Source organism: Heteronotia binoei, chromosome 12 (genome assembly GCF_032191835.1).
Source record: "Heteronotia binoei isolate CCM8104 ecotype False Entrance Well chromosome 12, APGP_CSIRO_Hbin_v1, whole genome shotgun sequence".
NCBI classification, from domain to species: Eukaryota; Metazoa; Chordata; class Lepidosauria; order Squamata; family Gekkonidae; genus Heteronotia; species Heteronotia binoei.
This window is the reverse complement of record NC_083234.1, coordinates 5,525,365-5,539,494: the sequence shown is the minus strand read 5'-3', so window position 1 is coordinate 5,539,494 and position 14,130 is coordinate 5,525,365.

Sequence of the window (14,130 nt, the reverse complement as noted above, 5' to 3'; positions counted from 1 at the left end):
CTGTTCTCCCAGATAAGAGAGCTCGGGCTGACCCAAGGCCATTCCAGCAGATGCAAGTGGAGGAGTGGGGAATCCAACCTGGTTCTCCCAGATAAGAGAGCTATGGCTGACTCAAGGCTATTCCAGCAGCTGCAAGTGGAGGAGTGGGGAATCAAACCCGGTTCTCCCAGATAAGAGAGCTCTGGCTGACCCAAGGCCATTCCAGCAGATGCAAGTGGAGGAGTGGGGAATCGAACCCGGTTCTCCCAGATAAGAGAGCTCTGGCTGACCCAAGGCCATTCCAGCAGCTGCAAGTGGAGGAGTGGGGAATCAAACCTGGTTCTCCCAGTTAAGAGTCTGCACACTTGACCACCACACCAAACTGGCACTGCGCCAAACTGGAGGTGGAAAAAGCTGGTCAGGGTGTGGCTGCCTTATGGCAACCCCACAGGGTTCTCAAGGCAAGAGACGTTCAGAAGTGGTTGGCCCTTGCCTGCCACGGCGTCACACCCCTGGCCTTCCTTGGGGGCGTCCCATCCAAATCTTAACCAGAACAGACTCTTCTTAGCTTCCCAGATCCGATGAGCAAGCTAGCCACGGTTAGCCAGAGTCGGGCTAACACAGCCGATGGTTCTGCGTTTGTAAAAGGGACATGTGAGCATCCCAGCGTTCCCAGTGCCCACCTGGAAGCGAGATAATGGCTCCGAAGTCTTTGCGCCTGTTGGAATTGCAAATGCAAATGCTAAGGAGGGTGATATTGTTTATCAAAGTATTTGCATTCCCTGCTTTCCCTTCTGGTTCAAGGCAGTTTACAGGAACAGTTCAGATCATTTGCAATTAAACCAGAATGAAATAACAAAACTCAAATGCCGCCCCCACACCCCAAAAAAGAGAGAGATGCCAGCTATGATATGCAGGATCTACAGTGGAGTGCCTCTGTGGGTTCCTTCATAGGAAAAACACAGAAGAAAAAGGGAAGTATTTGTGAATCACTGCATTATCATGGCAGCTGTCCTGTGAGCGGTCCCCTCTGAAGCTGCCTTTGCCACCACCCAGCCATGGTGGGCGAGGCAGGCCAAGTCGAAGCTCCCCGCCACGGGCAGCGCCAGCTGGCTGAGGAAGCACACGGCCGGTTCTGCAGCCTCAGCCCAGAGAGTGCATTTGGGCAGGGCTGGGCTCAAAATGAGCCGAAGGAGATGAGTGGGTGGTTGCCAGGCCGCAAGCTCAGCCCTTGCAAAGTTCAGGCCAAGCCAGAACAAACAGGAGACCGAGAGATTGCTGCCGGTCGCGATCCAAGTCTGGAGGAAACCAGTCTTGCGTCCAGGAATCTGGCACTCAAATGGGGAACGTTTGCAAGAGAGAGATGCTTTGGGGCTTGGATCAACATATGGAGCAGAGGTCCATCAGTGGCTATCAGCCACAGGGTATAGATTGAACTCTCTTTCAGGGGCAAATGATGCTCTGTAATCATGGTGCTGGGTGGGGGGGCAAGAGTGGGAGGGCTTCTAGTCTCCTGGCACCACTGATGGACCTCCTGATGGGGCCTGGGTGTTTTGGCCACTGTGTGACACAGAGTGTTGGACTGGATGGGCCATTGGCCTAATCCAACATGACTTCTCTTATGTTCTTATGTGACACAGAGTGTTGGACTGGATGGGCCATTGGCCTGATCCAACAGGGCTTCTCTTATGTTCTTGTGTGACACAGAGTGTAGGACTGGATGGGCCATTGGCCTGATCTAACAGGGCTTCTCTTATGTCTGGGGCAGTGATGCTCTGTATTCTTGGTGCTGGAGGGGGGCAAGAGAGGGAAGGCTTCTAGTGTCCTGGCCCCACTGGTGGACTTCCTGATGGCACCTGGTTCTTTGGCCACTGTGTGACACAGAGTGTTGGACTGGATGGGCCACTGGCCTGATCCAACATGGCTTCTCCTATGTTCTTATGTGACACAGAGTGTTGGACTGGAGGGGCCACTGGCCTGATCCAACATGGCTTCTCTTATGTGACACAGAATGTTGGACTGGATGGGCCATTGGCCTGATCTAACAGGGCTTCTCTTATGTCTGTGGCAGTGATGCTCTGTATTCTTGGTGCTGGAGGGGGGCAAGAGAGGGAGGGCTTCTAGTGACCTGGCCCCACTGGTGGACCTCCTGATGGCACCTGGTTCTTTGGCCACTGTGTGACACAGAGTTGGGCTGGATGGGCCATTGGCCTGATCCAGCATGGCTTCTCTTATGTTCTTAGGGCAGCCCTGCTGGTCAGCAGTAGAACAGTTAGATTTGAGTCCAGGAGCAACTGAGAGACCCAAGACTCCCTTCATCCCATACTAGTCAGAATGGAGAGGAATAGATTTTCAGGGTTTCCAGCTCTGGCTTGGGAAGCACCTGGAGGTTTGGAGGCGGACCCTGGGGCAGGTAGGGGTTGGGGAGAGGCAGAGTCTCCATATGACACAGTGCTATACAGTCTACCTTCCAAAGTGTCAAGTTTCTCCAGGGGAAGTGCGCCTTGGGGGTCTGGAGATCAACTGAAGTGTTTGGAGATCTCCAGGCCCAACCTGGAGGTTGACAACCCTGTGTCCTTGGACTTTATATCAGAGTCAGAAGGTGGCAGGAGCATTGCAAAGAAGGGGCGTGAGAGGCAAATGAGCACTGCACATTGTTGCAGCTTGACTAGAGCAGAGGGGAAACACAGAGGGGCAGAAAGTTAGCAGCTGTAGTGAGAGAAGAATTCTGTGTCCCTCTTAGTCAGTTTGGTGTAGTGGCTAAGTGGATAGACTCGTTTCTGGGAGAACCGGGTTTGATTCCCCACTCCTCCACTTGCATCTGCTGGAACGGCCTTGGGTCAGCCAGAGCTCTTGTAGGAGTTGTCCTTGAAAGGGCAGCTTCTGGCAGAGCTCTCTCAGCCCCACCCACCTCACAGGGTGTCTGTTGTGGGGGAGGAAGGTGAAGGAGATTGTGAGCCGCTGTGAGACTCTTCGGAGTGGAGGGCGGGATATAAATCCAATATCATCTTCTTCTTCATCACCACCGCTGGGAGGTGTGGGGGGGGGACCATTGTTCTGAGTTTGTGAGTGAGAAGGAAATCTCAGGTGCTGCCTTCACACTGTCGGTCACAGGGGACGACCCCTGAGCCAGTTTAAATGCCTTGCATCCCGTCACCTGCCCGTATTCTCACAACTCCCTGCTGGACAAACTGTTCTGCTGCCGGCTGGGAAAAGCCAGGCCAGAAGAGGCTAAAAGCTGAAGCCTGAGCAGGGCAAAGAAATAGTCTTTTCCTTGAGGGGTCATTGCCCCCGCCTGCATTCCTTGCAAGCGGAAGAGCGGGAGCGGGGCTTTTGCCTTCCCAGCAGGGGATTTCTCATTCCTCTCGCCTGTGTTTAAATAATGAGCTTCCAGCCAAGCGCACGCAAGCCAGTTGGGGCAGGGCTGGGTATTTGTGTGGGGGCGGGCGGCTGCCTAATAGCAGATGGCTAAACTAATTAGGGGACAGGAGAGCACTGCCCAGGCTGCGAGGTGTGTCTTTCGGCCCTTCCTTTCAGGTCTACGGCAGCCCAGAGGGGGGGGGGGGGAAGAGGAATGCATCTGGTAGGGTTGCCAGTCTCCAGACGGGGGCTGGAGTTCTCCTGGAAGGACAACTGACCTCCAGACAACGAAGATCTGTTTCCCTGGAGAAAACGGCAGTTTTGGAGGGAGGGCTTTTAGGGCACGATCCCCTGCCCTGATCCTTCCTTTCCCCAAACCCCAACACAACGAGACTTTTCCTCCCTCTCCCAAAAGATTAGAAGTGAGGGCATCGGACGAAGTTGCTGGGCCGTAGGTTCCGGGTGGACGAAAGGAAATACTCCTTTACACCGAGAGTGATTAAAAGGTGAAATGCCAGAGGATGTAGTGATGCCCACAAGAACAAACGGCTTCCAAGATCTGATGAGATCGTGATAGGCTGGCTTGTCCAGGTTGGGACAAAATGCATATCTGCAAAATGTTTATGTGTATGCGTGCATGTTGGTAACCACCTATCTGAAAACTGTACACACTATGACTCAGATTAACAGAGGTGTCGAGCATGCAGTTCAGGGGTCGAATCAGGCCCCTGGAGGGCTCCTATCAGGCCCCCGAGCAATTGGCTGTCATCTGCTTCCTTCTCCCTATATCTTGCTTCCTTCTGCATAACAGCTTGCTCAATCGCACAGGAGCTACAGAGCAAAACCTCTATTTTCTCCATTGGTTGAGGCTCCTCCCTTGGGGAGGAAGGGGGGGGAGGAATAGCTTGCTTTGCCGGGCTCTCTCAATTGCACAGCAGAGCTACTGAGCCAAGCCTCTCATCATTCTATTGGCTGAGGCTCCCCCACCCCACCCCAGTCCCCTGGGGAAAGGAGGAAAGAGCCAGAGCTTCCTTTGCCCAGTTCCCTGGATCCCATGGGAGAAATACAAAGAAAGCATCTTTAAAACCAATGCATGCTAATGTTTCAAGCATGTTTTAAGTTTTTTTTTAAATATATATTTGGGGTTTTCTGCGTTCTTTATAAAATTTATATCTCTGCTACCCAGTCTTAAATAGGTACACACCTGGCCCAACTCAACATGGTCTCATTTATGTCAGATCCGGCCCTGGGTTCGACACCCCTGGGTTACAACCCAGCATAAGGGGATTCAGGACAGACTGATGGAGAGAGCTGAGTGGCCCCCTAAGGCTGCCCTAAAGCGAAGTCTGATCTCCAGGGGCCTGCAACGCCTATATTGGCTCAGCAGCAGCCCATAGAAAACTGATCGGCGTGCGGCAAAGAGACTCTGCTGGGAAATCAGGGCTTTCTCCCCCTTGCAGCTGAGATCAGAGTGTTTGACTTTTGGCATCGCTCCGAACACGGATTCTGGCAGTCAGCCAAACAGACATGCACCAAAGCCGCTGCAACGGCAGCTTGTGGTGGTCTTCGATCCAGGGGGCCACAAGGCTGACTTGATACCTTTGGGCAAGTCAGTGACTCTCAGTGATGCCTCCCCTCACAGTGTCAGCGGAAGGAGAAAAGGAAACCAACAGCCTCTCTGTTTGAGGACTGCCACTCCTAGGTCATCAACGGAGTGTCCAGTGAAAAGAACTTCTCTCGCAGCCTGTCACAAGATCCGGTGCTCCAAAGGATTTCTCCCTGGTGCCAGACAGGAGATGGGATGAGGAGGGGATTGGATCAACATCTGGAGCAGAGGTCCATCCGTGGCTATTAGCCACAGCATATTGTTGGGACTCTCTGTCTGGGGCAAGTGATGCTCTGTATTCTTGGTGCTTGGTGGGCGGTGGGGGACGGTGGGAGGACTTCTAGTGTCCTGGCCCAACTGATGGACTTCCTGATGGCACCTGGCTTTTTTTGGCTACTGTGCGACAAAGAGTGTTGGACTGGATGGGCCATTGGCCTGATCCAACAGGGCTTCTCTTATGTTCTTATTGGTTACAGCGTATTATTGGAACTCTCTCTCTGGGGCAAGTGATGCTCTGTATTCTTGGTGCTTGGGAGGGGCAACAGTGGGAGGACTTCTAGTGTCCTGGCCCCACTGATGGACCTCCTGATGGGGCCTGGGTTTTTTTGGCCACTGTGTGATACAGAATGTTGGACTGGATGGGCCATTGGCCTGATCCAACATGGCTTCTCTTATGTTCTTATGTTTCTCTCTGTCTCTTTCACACACACAGTGAAATCATAGAGAATCACAGAATCATAGAGTTGGAAGGGACCTCCTTAACAAACACTTAGCAAATCTGTATTTAGTAAGCGGTTCTCTTGGTAGACTCTTTGCCGTTTTAGGAAGCTTTTCACATATTCAGGTAAGAAGCCTATGGGGCATTCATTGCAAACGCAAAGACTGTCATCTACAGGTTTCCGTTACTTTCTATATACCAGCGAGGTTGTTGGGCTGCTACCAGAAATGATGTATTTGCAGCTCGACGAAGCACAACTCTGGTACGTGAAGCTGCCTTCTACTGAATCACTTCTTTGGGTTCACTGAGATCAGTCTTGGCCTCAGGCTGAAGTCTTTCATATCAAAGTAGGGGGTGTCAAACATGCAGTTTGGGGGCCGAATCAGGCCCCTGGAGGGCTCTTATCAGACCCCCGATCAACTGGCTGTCACCTGCTTCCTTCTCCCTCTCTCTTGCTTCCTTCTGCATCACGGCTTGCTTTGCAAGGCTTGCTCAATTGCACAGAAGCTACAGAGAAAAACCTCTGTTTTCTCCATTGGCTGAGGCGCCTTTCTTGGGGAGAAAGGGGGGAGGAATAGCTTGCTTTGCCAGGCTCTCTCAATTGCACAGCGGAGCTACAGAGCCAAGCCTTTCTTCTGTTGGCTGAGACTCTCCCCCCCCCCCCCCAGTCCCCTGGGGAAGGAAGGAAAGAGCCAGAGCTTCCTTTGCCCAGTTCCCTGGATCCCATGGGAGAAATACAAAGAAAGCATCTTTAAGACCAATGAGTGCTAATGTTATAAGCAGGTTTTAAGTTTTTTTAAAAAATATATGTTTGTTTGTCTGTGTTTCTTTTTTATAAAATTCATATCTCTGCTCCCTAATCTTAAATAGGTACACCCATGGCCTAGCCCAACCAGGCCTTATTTATGTCAGAGGCAGCCCTCGTAACAAATGAGTTTGACACCCCTGATCTACAGGCTGCTCCTTAACTACAGTCTTGGTGCTTGGGGGAAAGTGCAACAGTGGGAGGGCTGAACCGAGGACCCCCATACCAAGCAGATGTTTTGCCACTGAGCCCGTCTGGGCATGCCCCTCTTTCAAAGACACAGGGGGAAACCCAGAAGCAGAAACAGCTTGGTGCCACCTTCCACCAGATCTTGGGACCTGATTGGATAAATAACTCTGGCATTGCTGACTGTCTAGGATACTCCAGGCTTCCCCACCACAGCCCAAGCTTTCTGGAGGCTGTGGATTCACAGGCAGTGCGTTTATGACGGCAATCTGTCAACCTCATCTCCCTGAGACAGAAGGCTGCAGCTTGGGGTCAGGTCTGTATTTCAGCTCCCCAAACAGTATTTTGAATGAGGAGGACCCTGGCGGAAGACATGGGGCGTTTAAGAGGAGCTCTGCAAAAATGGTCCCACGAGGGAACCATTGGTGCTCAGGGTTCCCAGCCTCCAGAGGGGCCTGGAGATCTCCCAGAATTACAAATTATTAAATTCTGGGCTCAGTGCAGGAGGAAGCTCTTGTGTATTTATTTATTTATTTTAAGATTTATATCCCGCCCTTCCCACTAGGTGGCTCAGAGCGGCTTACAACATATAAAACTAACATAAAATATAAAATTAAACGTTAAAATTGACATTTCATAATTTATAGTTAAACATTTGTAATATACATGAACATTAAATCATACAGCGGTCCTAAAGCTACACTCATCAGTTTCAAGTTCAGTGTTCCATGTTCAGTATTCGGTGTTCTGTGTTCTGTGCCGATTAGTTGTGGGCCAGCCGGAAGAGGGATGTCTTACAGGCCCTGCAGAATTGGGTAAGGTCCCACAGGGCCCTTACCTCTTCCGGCAGCTGGTTCCACCAAGATGGAGCCATTACGGAGAAGGCCCTATCCCTTGTAACTTTCAAACGGGCTTCCTTTGGCCCGGGAACAACCAGGAGGTTTTGGGTTCCTGATCTTAGTGCTCGCTGGGGAACGTGTGGGAAGAGACAGTCCCTCAAGTAGGCAGGTCCAAGGCCATATAGGGCTTTAAAGGTAATAACCAGCACCTTGTACCAGACTCGGTAACATATTGACAGCCAGTGCAGAGCCCAAAGTCCCGGCTGAATGTGCTCCCACCTTGGGAGCCCTAATAACAACCGGGCGGCGGCGTTCTGCACCAGCTGCAATTTCCGGGTTCGGCACAGTGATTTAAGCTCTTTGTTAGTGATTCAGCATCTCTACTAAAAAGGTAAAGGTAGTCCCCTGTGCAAGCACCAGTCATTTCTGACTCTGGGGTGACGTCACATCACAATGTTTTCATGGCAGATTTTTTATGGGGTGGTTTGCCATTGCCTTCCCCAGTCACCTTCGCTCCCCCCCCCCCCCCCCAGCAAGCTGGGTACTCCTTTTACTGACCTCAGAAGGATGGAAGGCTGAGTCAACCTTGAGCTGGCTGCCTGAACTTCCGCCGGGATCGAACTCAGGTCCTAAGCACCAGAACAGGTGGCAATATATCCACTTGGGGCAGGGGAAAAACCCAGCCCCCAAGAAGCAGAAGCTCATCTGTGTTTGGGCCCTTTTTGGATCCTTCATTAGAATATGCATCCCCATTGGCAGATCCTAGAATCCTCTCAAGTCTATCGTGATGCGCCTCAAGTTCGGTCCTATAGCTCCAATGAGCCAGGTAGGAGCTTACACCCAACATGTCCAGGCAGGCCTTCCCATACACAACACCAATGGTCCCCTGGGAAAAGAAATCAGTCCTCCTGGAGAGAACTGTTGCTTTGGAGAGTAGCTTCTATGGCACATTCCTCCCTCCCTTCCTCAGATCCGCCTTGCTCATGCTCTGTCCCCCAAATCTCCAGGAATTTCCCAACACAAACTTCCCTCGGCCCACCCTGCCCCATCCACAGACATCTGGCTGCCCGCTCAAGAGATGGAGTCACAAGCCAGCTTCATTTCATAGAATCATAGAGTTGGAAGGGCCCTCCAGGGTCATCTAGTCTAACCCCCATGCACAATGCAGGAAACTCACAAAACCCTCCCACTAAATTCACAGGATCCTCATTGCTGTCAGATGGCCATCTAGCCTCTGTTTAAAAACCTCCAAGGAAGGAGAGCCCACCACCTCCCGAGGAAGCCTGTTCCACTGAGGAACCGCTCTAACGGTCAGGAAGTTCTTCCTAATGTTGCGCTGGAAACTCTTTGGATTTAATTTCAACCTGTTGGTTCTGGACCTACCTTCTGGGGCCACAGAAAACAATTCCACACCATCCTCTAGATGTGTGGTACTTGAAGATGGTGATCCTCTCAGCCGCCTCCTCTCCAGGCTAAACACACCCAGCTCCTTCAGCCTTTCTTCATAGGACTTGGTCTTCAGACCCCTCACCATCTTCGTCACCCTCCTCTAGACCCATTCCAGCTTGTCTATATCCTTCTTAAAAGGTGGTGCCCAAAACTGAACATGATCCTCCAGGTGAGGTCTTTCCAGAGCAGAGTAAAGCAATACCATCACTTCACGTGATCTGGACACCATACTTCTGTTGATACAGCCCTAAATTGCATTTGCTTTTTTAGCCACCATCCTCAGTCTCCACCCCCAAAATCCCCAGGTGTTCTCCAACCTGGAGCTGGCAAAACCCCTAAAAATGGAGCCACAACACAGTTTGTAGGAAATGCTTCAATGCTATGCCCCACCCGGTCCACAAAATCAAATTAGGCAACAGCCCGAGGGAAAGCAGGCAGTCTCAGCCCAGAAAACACAGCGAAGCGATCTGCTGTCCCCAACCTCAAGATGCTGCCTTTTTCTCCATAGGAGGATGAAGGGCAAGGAGTGAAATGGGCTCATTTGGCCCTCAGATTTTTGGAGGCAGCAGAACGCTTTCGTAGCGTATGGAATTGGGCCTGGAAATTCACAGGAGCCTGTGGAGGCTCTTGTAAACTCCCCTGCCTCAGCAGAGAGTGGGGCATGAATTGAACTAATTAATTAATTAAAACCAGATAAATGTGTTCTGGACATCCCCGCTGGGGAGTCGGGTTGCCAAGTCCAATTCAAGAAACATCTGGGGACTCTGGGGGTGGAGCCAGGAGCAAGGTGCTGACAAGCATCTTTCCACTCCAAAGGGAGTTCTGGCCATCCCATTGAAAGGGACTGCACACCTTTGAAATGCCTTCCCTCCACTGGAAATAATGAAGGATAAGGGCACATAAGAACATAAGAGAAGCCATGTTGGATCAGGCCAACGGCCCATCCAGTCCAACACTCTGTGTCACACAGTGGCAAAAAATTTTATATATACACACACACTGTGGCTAATAGCCACTGATGGACCTCTGCTCCATATTTTTATCTAAACCCTTCTTGAAGGTGGCTATACTTGTGGCCGCCACCACCTCCTGTGGCAGTGAATTCCACATATTAATCACCCTTTGGGTGAAGAAATACTTCCTTTTATCCGTTTTAACCTGTCTGCTCAGCAATTTCATCGAATGCCCACGAGTTCTTGTATTGTGAGAAAGGGAGAAAAGTACCTCTTTCTCTACTTTCTCCATCCCATGCATTATCTTGTAAACCTCTATCATGTCACCCTGCAGTCGACTTTTCTGCAAGCTAAAGAGTCCCAAGCGTTTCAACCTTTCTTCATAGGGAAAGTGCTCCAGCCCTTTAATCATTCTAGTTGCCCTTCTCTGGACTTTCTCCAATGCTATAATATCCTTTTTGAGGTGCGGCGACCAGACTTTTTGAGGTGCGGCACCTTCTTTGGGGGCTCATAGAATTGGACCCCCTGGTACAATCCTTTTGAAACTTGGAGGGTATTTTGGGAAGAGGCACTGGATGCTGTGCTACAAATTCGGTGTTTCTACCTTAAAAAACAGCCCCACCCCCAGAGCCCCAGATACCTGTGGATAAATTCTCCATTATACCCTATGGGAATCAGTCTCCATAGGGAATAATGGCATGCCCAGCAGACATCCTCCACCCCCCGCTTTCTGATGACCTTGAAGCGGGAGGAGGGCCTCCAAAACGGGGTATCCCCTGCCCCCACCCGGGGATTGGCAACCCTACTGGGGAGGGGGCCTCTTAGCCATATAAGAACAGGCCTGAGGGATCTGACCAGTGGTCCCTCTGGACCAGCATCCTGTTTCCAGGAGTGACCAGTGAGATGCTAGAGGAAAGCCCCCAAGCAGGGTCTCACTGATTCCTTTGCCGGCCAGCCCCAACATCTCCTTTGAACACAAAGGCCTCCTTCGACTCTTACAGCTCATAGCTCACAATACAGACCTGTCCTCCATAGATCTGTTCAACCCCAGGAAAGATGGTCTTTAACAGATACACAGAGCGGGGAGAGAAAGGTTCCCTTTCCCAACCAGTGTTCCCTCAAAGCTGAGTTAGTGTGAGCTAGCTCAGTTTTTTAGCCTCCAGCTCACACCTTTTTTGCCCCAGCTCAGGAAAAATGGTCCCAGAGCAAGCTAATCGAGGCAGTGGCTCGTAACTTTAATGCCAGTAGCTCACAAAGTAGAAATTTTGCTCACAAGACCCCACAGCCCAACTTCACTGGGTATTTGAAGGCACTTACGTCCAAGACAGTAAGAGACATCCAGTTAGTGGGATCCCTAGGTAAGGCTGCCAGCTCTTGGACGGGGAATTGCTGGCGATTCTGGGGGAGCAGGCGTGGGAAAGGAGGAGTTTAGAGAATGGGGGGACCTCAGCACGGTACAATGCAATCAAGTCCACCTTCCAAAGCAACCATTTCCTCCAGGGGAACTGAGCTCGGTCGGCTGGAAATGAGTTGCAATTCCAGGAGATCTCTGCCCACACCCTGGAGGCTGGTAAACCCTCCCCCCTCCCCTGGGAAAGCAGGATCTGGGAAGATTGCCAAGTAGGGTGGGCAACTGGTAGAAAAGGAGGATTTCATAGCAAACCAAATCACATCCTGCAGCTGTCCCTGCTCCCACCCCCCCCCCCATCACCTTAGATTAGAACATCAGAACGTAAGAGAAGCCCTCTTGGATCAGGCCAATGGCCCATCCAGTCCAGCACTCTGTGTCACACAGTGGCCAAAAAACCCAAACAGGGGCCATCAGGAGGTCCACCAGTGGAGCTAGAAGCCCTCCCACTGTGCCCCCCCCAAGCACCAAGAATACAGAGCATCACTGCCCCAGACAGAGAGTTCCAACAATACCCTGTGGCTAAGAGCCACTGATGGACCTCTGCTCCAGATGTTGATCCAATCCTCTTTTGAAGCTGTCTAGGCTTGTAGCTGCCACCACCTTCTGTGGCAATGAATTCTCCAGGTTTGAGCTCCAGGAATTCCCTGAGGGGGAGTAGCTTCTAGAAGAGGCAGCTGGGGCATCTCTGGGCTGTGGAGGCAGCAGCCAAGAAATCTGGAGAATCCTGTTTTGCACTCGCTGTTGCATCCCTTGGAGATCTTTCCTGCTTCCCTCCTTGCTGCGAGCCAGTCCCCCAGGGGTTCTACTCGCACTAGCATTGCCAATCCCCAGGTGGGAGCAGGGGATCTCCTGGTTTGGAGCCCCCTCCCCCGCTTCAGGGTCATTAGAAAGCGAGGTGGGGAGAAGGAAATGTCTCCTGGGCACTCCATTATTCCCTATGGAGACCAATTCCCCATAGGGTATAATAAAGAATTGATCCTCAGGTACCTGGGGTTCTGGAGAGGCTGTTTTTTGAGGTAGAAGCACCAAATTTTCAGCATAGGATCTGGTGCCTCTCCTCAAAAATCCCTCCAAGTTTCAAAAAGATTGGACCAGGGGGTCCAATTCTATGAGCCCCAAAAGAAGGTGCCCCTATCCGTCATTATTTCTAATGGGAAGGCATTTAAAAGGTGCGTGGTCCCTTTGGAGTTCAATGATGCTTGTCACAACTTTGCTCCTGGCTCCACCCAATGTCTCCTGGCTCCATCCCCTGATATTTCTTGAACTGGATTTGGCAACTCTAACTCGCACAAAGGTGCGAAGATGCTTAAATGTCAGGGGTGCCGCTTCCAAGTTGTGTTTTTTGCTGGCCCGCGGGAGATTGATCCCCTTTCACTTTGCAGTTCAAAAGCCAGGAGATCACTGTGAATTCTAAAGGCCCCTTCACCTCAGGCAACCTGGCAGCTCTCTGTCAGGGATGCCGTTTAGTGAGTCAGTCAAAGGGGAAAAGGAGAGGTCCCCTGTGCAAGCACCAGTCGTTTCTGACTCTGGGGTGACATTGCTTTCACAACGTTTTCACGGCAGACTTTTTACGGGGTGGTTTGCCATTGTCTTCCCCAGTCATCTACACTTTCCCCCCAGCAAGCTGGGTATTCCTTTGACCGACCTCGGAAGGATGGAAGGCTGAGTCAACCTGGAGCTGGCTACCTGAACCAGCTTCTGCTGGGATTGAACTCAGGTCGTGAGCAGAGGGCTCTGACTGCAGTACTGCAGCTTTACCACCCTACGCCACGGGGCTCTTAAGGTAAAGGTAGTCCCCTGTGCAAGCACCAGTCGTTTCCGACTCTGGGGTGACGTTGCTTTCACAACGTTTTCACGGCAGACTTTTTACGGGGTGGTTTGCCATTGCCTTCCTCAGTCATCTACACTTTCCCCCCAGCAAGCTGGGGACTCATTTTACTGACCTCGGAAGGATGGAAGGCTGAGTCAACCTCGAACCGGCTACCTGAAAACCCAGCTTCCGCCGGGGATCGAACTCAGGTCGTGAGCTAGAACTTAGGACTGCAGTACTGCAGCTTTAACACTCTACACCACGGGGCTCTTGAGTCGAAGGGAAGAGAGGGACAGAACTCAGAGCAAGGCTCCAGGCTCTCCCTTTGCATCTCTCCGTGATTAAATTGAAAAACTGCAGCTCGTTCCAAGAGCATTTGTGGTTTTCATCCCTCCTAAGAGCCAGGGAGAGGGGAAGCCTCCGGAAGAGCCTCACGTGGGCGGAAACATGCGGGGGGGGGGAGCCCGGCTCCTTAGCCTTTCTGAATAGTAGCAGCCTGTCGGGTTGCCAAGCTCTATGAAAGGCCTGGAGGTTTCCGGAAGGGCGACAGATCTCCAGGCTGTAGCGATCAGTTCCTTTGGAGCAAATGGCAGCTTTCAAAGGTGGAATTTCTGGAGTTATATTCCAGAGAGACCCTCCTTCCCCAAACACCACCTCCAAATCTCCAGGAATTTCCCAACCCAGAGTTGGCAACCCAGGCCACTCGACACGAGCTCAATGTCCATCAATGAAGTGGGAGGAGAGATGAGAAGATGCCTTTTTGGTTGGCGGAGGGGGGGGACAGCCTGAGGGGGGAGGATGTTGACATGCTAGGAGAGGCCGAACCCCGTCTCTGGAGATGAGGGGACCGAAGGGCCCTGCCTGTCCCCCAGCGTTCCCACGTAGGACTTCCGCTTTGGATTGCGACCGCTCCTCATTTGGCTTCAGCCCATGGCTGGCTCGATGGTAGAAAGGGCTGGCAAGTCGCAGCTGACTTCTGGCGACCCGGTAGGGTTTTCGAGGCAAGAGATGTTC